Source organism: Bufo gargarizans, chromosome 5, assembly GCF_014858855.1.
Source record: "Bufo gargarizans isolate SCDJY-AF-19 chromosome 5, ASM1485885v1, whole genome shotgun sequence".
NCBI classification, from domain to species: domain Eukaryota; kingdom Metazoa; phylum Chordata; class Amphibia; order Anura; family Bufonidae; genus Bufo; species Bufo gargarizans.
Window position 1 is genome coordinate 27,330,676 of NC_058084.1, and position 6,983 is coordinate 27,337,658.

The 6,983-nt window shown below is 46.8% G+C and overlaps 1 non-coding gene across 1 annotated transcript; it reads right to left on the reverse strand.

Annotated features, from left to right (window-relative positions):
- Positions 1-3,799: 3,799 nt before the first annotated feature.
- TRNASTOP-UCA lies at positions 3,800-3,886 on the reverse strand. Its single transcript has one exon. It is a non-coding gene; the product is annotated as a tRNA-Sec (tRNA).
- Positions 3,887-6,983: the final 3,097 nt, after the last annotated feature.

A 6,983-nucleotide genomic window follows, 5' to 3' on the forward strand; every position in this document is an offset into this window, starting at 1 on the left:
AACCATGGCTTTGGAGTCTAGTGGGGAATTCACAGACAAACTTTTCCCAAATCTAGACCTCAAAGGTCCCTTTTTTGGGGATAGTCCACTCTGAACCTACAGTCCATTGGTTCCAATCTTTGAGGGGCTTAACAACTCCTCCTCCATAGATGGATTTCATGTGCTGCTTGGCTGTCCTAGACTCAGGAGTGGTACCCTTCTGTTCCCTAGATTTCCCTACACCCATGCTCGAGCCTTCTAAAAGTAGTTGCGTCCACCTACAGTGTCCTGCGACACACGCCTGGACGGCTGCTACTCCCCTTCATTCGCCTATGAGTTGCCCTAGGATTTCTGGCACCGACACACAGACTCTGTTCACCCTAGTTAGACCTCAGGAAAAGGAGTAGCAGCGTGAGGAAAAGGGCTCTCGCCAACACACAGCGGCCCTCAGAGTCTCCTAATGAGATATACCAGCCTCGGTTTTGGCTCTGAATAGTGACCTGACCACAGGATAGGGCTTCCAATTGACCTGGAGTGGAATGTGCGCACAGGAAACATACAGTACTCCTGTGGAAAAAGTACCTTCTGTGGGGACGAGGGGCGCACAGGAAACACACAGTACTCCCGTGGGGGAAGGATCAACAGAGAACACGCAGTACCAGCTGTTGGAAAAGGGGGGTCATCACAGAGAACACACAGTACCTTCTGTGGGGACGAGCGGCGCAACTCACTTTCCTTTGCCGATATGATTCTATATAGTCAAGCTGAACAGAACACGAAGCCCTTTTTGCAGTGACTGATCAAAAACCTCTCGCTCATCAGCAATCCTCGAATTCAGACAGTAGTTCCCACACAATATCACGAGATCCCCAGTAACTAAAGAAAGGTCTCCCAACCAAATCTACAGAGAAGAGAGAGAGAGAGAGCTCGTCAACTGATATCGCCGTTTGCTCCTTTGTCTCGTTCTCACAACCGAAAACGATCGCCAGAAGTACAATCAGGAAATCCTGATTTGCTCCCTTTTTGTTGCTGCGCTTATCCTCGCGGATGAAGAAACCTTTGTTCGACGGTCCCCATCCCTCCCGCCTCAGCCGGCGCCATGACACTGGTATCCTGCAGTAATACCAGGCCGGGCACAAATCAGCTACAGGTCGGGATGACCAGACCATCGTGCGAACGTTTCTGCGCGATGCGAACGCAAATTAATCTGCACATCTCCATAGGATAGATGGCGACCATACGGCGAACAATAATTTTTCCACAACAGGCCTAATAGTGAGAATTTATCGTTCCTTCCCCAGAATTTATTTTTCAAAAAGCAGCAAAATCAGGGCCTTTGCGACTCGATGGCTTATTAAAAAAATAAAAATAAAAATGACAACAATTAGCATTTTTAAACCTCTCCTTCCAGTTCAGTGGGTGAGGAAGTGGGCGTGGTCAGATACGTCAGCTGGTTTCACTCTAGATTTATCATTATGACATTTTTCAAAAAAGTTTAAAAAGTTGCGAACAAACTCCGGTCACGATCACACTTCAGTTATTTGATCAGTGATCTGGAGCCAAAACCAGGTGCGGCTCTAAACACAGAACAGGAGCGGATCTCTCCCTTAGGCCCCTTGCAGACGAGCGTGAGCGGATTAGGTCCGGATGCGTTGCGGTTGCGTTCAGTGAAAAATGCACAATTTTGCAAGTTCATTCAGTTTTCCTTGCGATCGCGCTCAGTTGTTCAGTTTTTATTGCGCGGGTGTAATGCGATTTAATGCGTTTTGCACGCGCGTGATTAAAAACGGAATGTATACAAACAACATCTCTCAACAACCATCCGTGAAAAACGCATTGCATCGCACTTGCTTGCGGATGCGATTTTTCACACAGCCCTATTCACTTATATAGGGCCAGCGTTGCGTGAAAAGCGCAAAATATAGAAATGCTGTGATTTTCATGCAACGCAGAACTAGTGCGTAAAAAAACCAACGCTCATGTACACAGACCTATTGAAATGAATGGGTCTGGATTCTGTGCGGGAGCAATGCGTTCGCATCACGCTTTGCACCTGCACGGAATACTCGCTCGCGTGAAAGGCGCCTTATACTTTATATCTCCGGAGGCTCCAGTCCTGGTTTTGGCTCACAATGGCCTCATGCACACGAACACTGTTTGTTTCCGTGTTGTTTCCATTTTTTGGGGCGGATAGGATGCGCACCCAATTATTTCAATGGGTCCGCAAAAAATGTGGACAGCACACTGTGTGCTGTCGGCATCAGTATTTCCGTTCCGTAGCCCCGCAAAAAAAATAGAACATGTCCTATTCTAGTCCGTTTTAGGCATTGTTACAATGGATCCGCAAAAAAAAAAAAAGTGGCATACGGAAGTCATACATTTTTTTGGGGGGATCCGCAATTTGCGGACAGCAAAACACATACGGTCGTGTTCATGTAGCCAATCACTAAAGGAAATCACTGACAAAATAACTGAAGTGTGAACGCAGCTCTACCGGAGTTTGTTCGCAACTTTTTAAACTTTTTTGAAAAATGTAATTGTGACATTAAAAAGATTTTTTTTCCATGTCCGATCCGTTTATTTCTGCAGCCGGTATGCGGAACCATTCACTTCAATGGGTCCACAAAAAAACGGTACTGACTCCATTTCCGTGCATTCCATTTCCGTATGTCCGCGTGTCCGTTCTGCAAAAAAAATGGAACGTGTCCTATTCTCGTCCGTTTTGCGGACAGGCATTGGTACAATGGATCAGCAAAAAAACGAATGCAATATGGATGTCACATGGATGTATTTTATGCGGATCCGTGTTTTGTAGACTGCAAAAGGCATACAGTCATGTGCATGAGCCCCAAGGGGGTGACGTAAAAAAGCGTTAACAATGCGTCAAATATATTAAAAAACAGCGAGTGACATTTGATAGATCTGGTGAAAAGCAGCCGATGCAGAGGGGTTAATGTATAAAAGCAGCCGTGCCAGAAAAGCGGAGTAGCCTTTGGCGCCAAATTTATAGGTATTTGCGCCATTTTCAGTGTGGTTTTCACCGTACGCGGCGGTCTGTATTTACTAAGATGGAGGAAAAGTTGTGAATTTTTGTCTGAAAACAGGACTTACTGGATCCGTCTCCCCGAGTCTCAATGTCAGTAAGGCCTCATTCACATGACCGTTGTGTGTTTTGCGGTCCGCAAAACACGGATGGCGTCAATGTGCATTCCGCAATTTGTGGAACGCCTTGGACAGCCTTTAATATAACTGCCTATTCTTGTCCGCAAAGCGCGCAGAAGAATAGGACAGGTTATATTTTTTTGGCAGACCACGGAACGGAGCAACGGATGCGGACAGCGCACGGAGTGTTGTCCGCTTCTTTTGCGGCCCCATTGAAGTAAATGGGTCCGCATCCGAGCCGCAAAAACTCGGATGTGGACCAGAACTACGGCCGTGTGCATGAGGCCTAAATCTGCCTCTCAGTCGCCATATTCCGACCTCCGGTTCCGCCGACCTGCGCTTTATGAGAGGGCTCGTCTGACGACTTGATGTTTTCATTGGCGCCATTTCGGGGTAGATGGAGCTGTTTTTGGTCATTTTCTGCAGAAGGAAAAATAACCCACACATTCTAGCCGTGTTTTTTTCATTACAGCGTTCGCTTCGCCGGTTAAACGACGCGATAATTTTATAGATTATGGAGATATCAAAAATATCAGGGGTTTTTGGACATTGTAAGAAAACAAAACAATATATTTTATACCTTTTTGGGGATTTTTACGGGGAACATGCGGTCGCTTTCATGGGGCGTTCCCGATGAAAGCTCCACCCAAAACGCGACCGCCCAGAGGGTGGAATTGAACCACTCTGTCCCTCGACAGCTACAGGTTTGAAGCCTGCACCCCAGACCACTGAGGGTCATCTGGGCGGACTGGGAGCTCCCACTGCTCCTATATAAAGCCGACCCTGAGGGGCGCAGTAAAGTTATGGAGAATATTCTCATTATTAGCAGTGATTACGGGAACGCACAGACCGCCGTGCGGAATATCGGACTGTATTCACACACGTCTCTGCTCCAGGCCGCGCTCGGTGTCACTCAGCTTGGGCAGCATTTGCCTCCTCATTTGCATGGCAGACTGCAGCAGTGCATTGTGGGAGATGACATTCACGCTTCCTGCCTTCACACCTATGGATTGCACTTTGAGCTGGGATGATGGAGGTTGTACTCCACACTGTACGCGATGATCTGCGGACCTTGGAGTAGTGCGTCCTGGAAGAAAACGCGTCGCAGTATAATGTATGTTCGTGATGACGACTGATTGAGAATAAAAGCTATTTGCAACAATAAAACAGAACAGAACAGAACAGAACGCTGTGATACATTGTATCCTCCTCAGACTTACTACGGCTTCTACACAGCGACTGAAAGGGAGAAGCAGGGCTGCAGTGTAAAGCATGGAATTTAGCAGCAGTCTGAGCCTTTGATAGGACAGAGAGTGGATTTTCAGCTACCTCCAGTAGACAATGGGGGAGATTTATCCAACGGGTGTAAAGTAGAACTGGCTCGGTTACCCATAGCAACCAATCAGATTCCACTTTTCCTTTTTCAAATGAGCTCTGATAACGGAAAGGTGGAATCTGATTGGTTGCTATGGGTAACCGAGCCAGTTCTACTTTATACTAGTTTTCACAAATGACCCCCAATGACGCCACGCTAAAGTCCTTCATCATTAGATGCAGCAGTACCCACCTCGCTGCGCGGCCAGCGCTGCACTACATCGGGACATCGCACGCAGGGTCAGGTCATACTGCGTCCCTATGTGCGCTGCGTCCTGGAGCCGTATGCGGTGCGGACATAGGCAGCGCCGAGACCTGCAGAAGAGGCCCGGGGAGTGGTGAGCAAAGGGCATATTCACCGCTCCCTGAGGCCGGGCCTCTGCCCTCTAAGGGATCATGCCCATGAATATAAGGGCTCCGTGCCCGTGCTGCGGACTGCATACGGCGGTCCCATAATACACGGGTCACCAGTAGGGATGAGCGAACTCGAACTGTATAGTTCGGGTTCGTACCGAATTTTGGGGTGTCCGTGACACGGACCCGAACCCGGACATTTTCGTAAAAGTCCGGGTTCGGGTTCGGTGTTCGTCGCTTTCTTGGCGCTTTTGTGACGCTTTCTTGGCGCTTTTTGAAAGGCTGCAAAGCAGCCAATCAACAAGCGTCATACTACTTGCCCCAAGAGGCCATCACAGCCATGCCTACTATTGGCATGGCTGTGATTGGCCAGAGCACCATGTGACCCAGCCTCTATTTAAGCTGGAGTCACATAGCGCCGCCCGTCACTCTGCTCTGATTAGCGTAGGGAGAGGTTGCGGCTGCGACAGTAGGGCGAGATTAGGCAGATTAACTCCTCCAAAGGACTTGATTAACTGATCGATCTGCAGCTGTGGATCATTGAGCTGCTGATCCTCAATTGCTCACTGTTTTTAGGCTGCACAGACCGTTTGTCAGTCTCATTTTTCTGGGGTGATCGGCGGCCATTTTGTGTCTTGTGGTGCGCCAGCACAAGCTGCGACCAAGTGCATTTAACCCTCAATGGTGTGGTTGTTTTTTGGCTAAAGCCTACATCAGGGTGAAGCTGTCACACCAAGTGCATTTAACCAGCAATAGTCTGTTCATTTTTTGGCCATATACAAAATCAGGGGCAAGCTGCGCCTGTCACCAAGTGCATTTAACCCTCAATGGTGTGGTTGTTTTTTGGCTAAAGCCTACATCAGGGTGAAGCTGTCACACCAAGTGCATTTAACCAGCAATAGTCTGTTCATTTTTTGGCCATATACAAAATCAGGGGCAAGCTGCGCCTGTCACCAAGTGCATTTAACCCTCAATGGTGTGGTTGTTTTTTGGCTAAAGCCTACATCAGGGTGAAGCTGTCACACCAAGTGCATTTAACCAGCAATAGTCTGTTCATTTTTTGGCCATATACAAAATCAGGGGCAAGCTGCGCCTGTCACCAAGTGCATTTAACCCTCAATGGTGTGGTTGTTTTTTGGCTAAAGCCTACATCAGGGTGAAGCTGTCACACCAAGTGCATTTAACCAGCAATAGTCTGTTTATTTTTTGGCCATATCCCAGTCTAATTCTGTCACTAAATCCATACCGGTCACCCAGCGCCTAAATACTAGGCCTCAAATTTATATCCAGCTAAATCTGTCCCTAGTGCTGTAGCTGGGCGAGTTATTTAGTGTCCGTTCAAGCACATTTCTTGTTCTGGGTTGAAATACAATTCCCAATTTAGCAATTTCATAATTTAGTGGTTCCTGCTATATCAGAGCTATTTGAAATCTATCCCAAAAAGGGTATATAATATTGAAGGTGCACATTGGGTCATTCAGAATAACTTCACACACCCGCTACTGTGTATTTCCAAGTCTAATTCTGTCACTAAACCCATACCTGTCACCCAGCGCCTAAATACTAGGCCTCAAATTTAAATCCCTCTAAATCTCTCGTTACCCACCGCTGTACTGTTGTTGCTGGGCAAGATATTTAGTGTCCGTCAAAGCACATTTTTTGTTCTGGGTTGAAGTACAATTCCCAATTTAGCAATTTCATAATTTAGTGGTTTCTGCTATATCAGAGCTATTTGAAATTTATCCCTAAAAGGGTATATAATATTGAAGGTGCACATAGGGTCATTCAGAATAACTTCACACACCCGCTTCTGTGCATTTCCAAGTCTAATTCTGTCACTAAATCCATACCGGTGACCCAGCGCCTAAATACTAGGCCTCAAATTTAAATCCCTCTAAATCTCTCGTTACCCACCGCTGTACTGTTGTTGCTGGGCAAGATATTTAGTGTCCGTCAAAGCACATTTTTTGTTCTGGGTTGAAGTACAATTCCCAATTTAGCAATTTCATAATTTAGTGGTTTCTGCTATATCAGAGCTATTTGAAATCTATCCCTAAAAGGGTATATAATATTGAAGGTGCACATAGGGTCATTCAGAATAACTTCACACACAC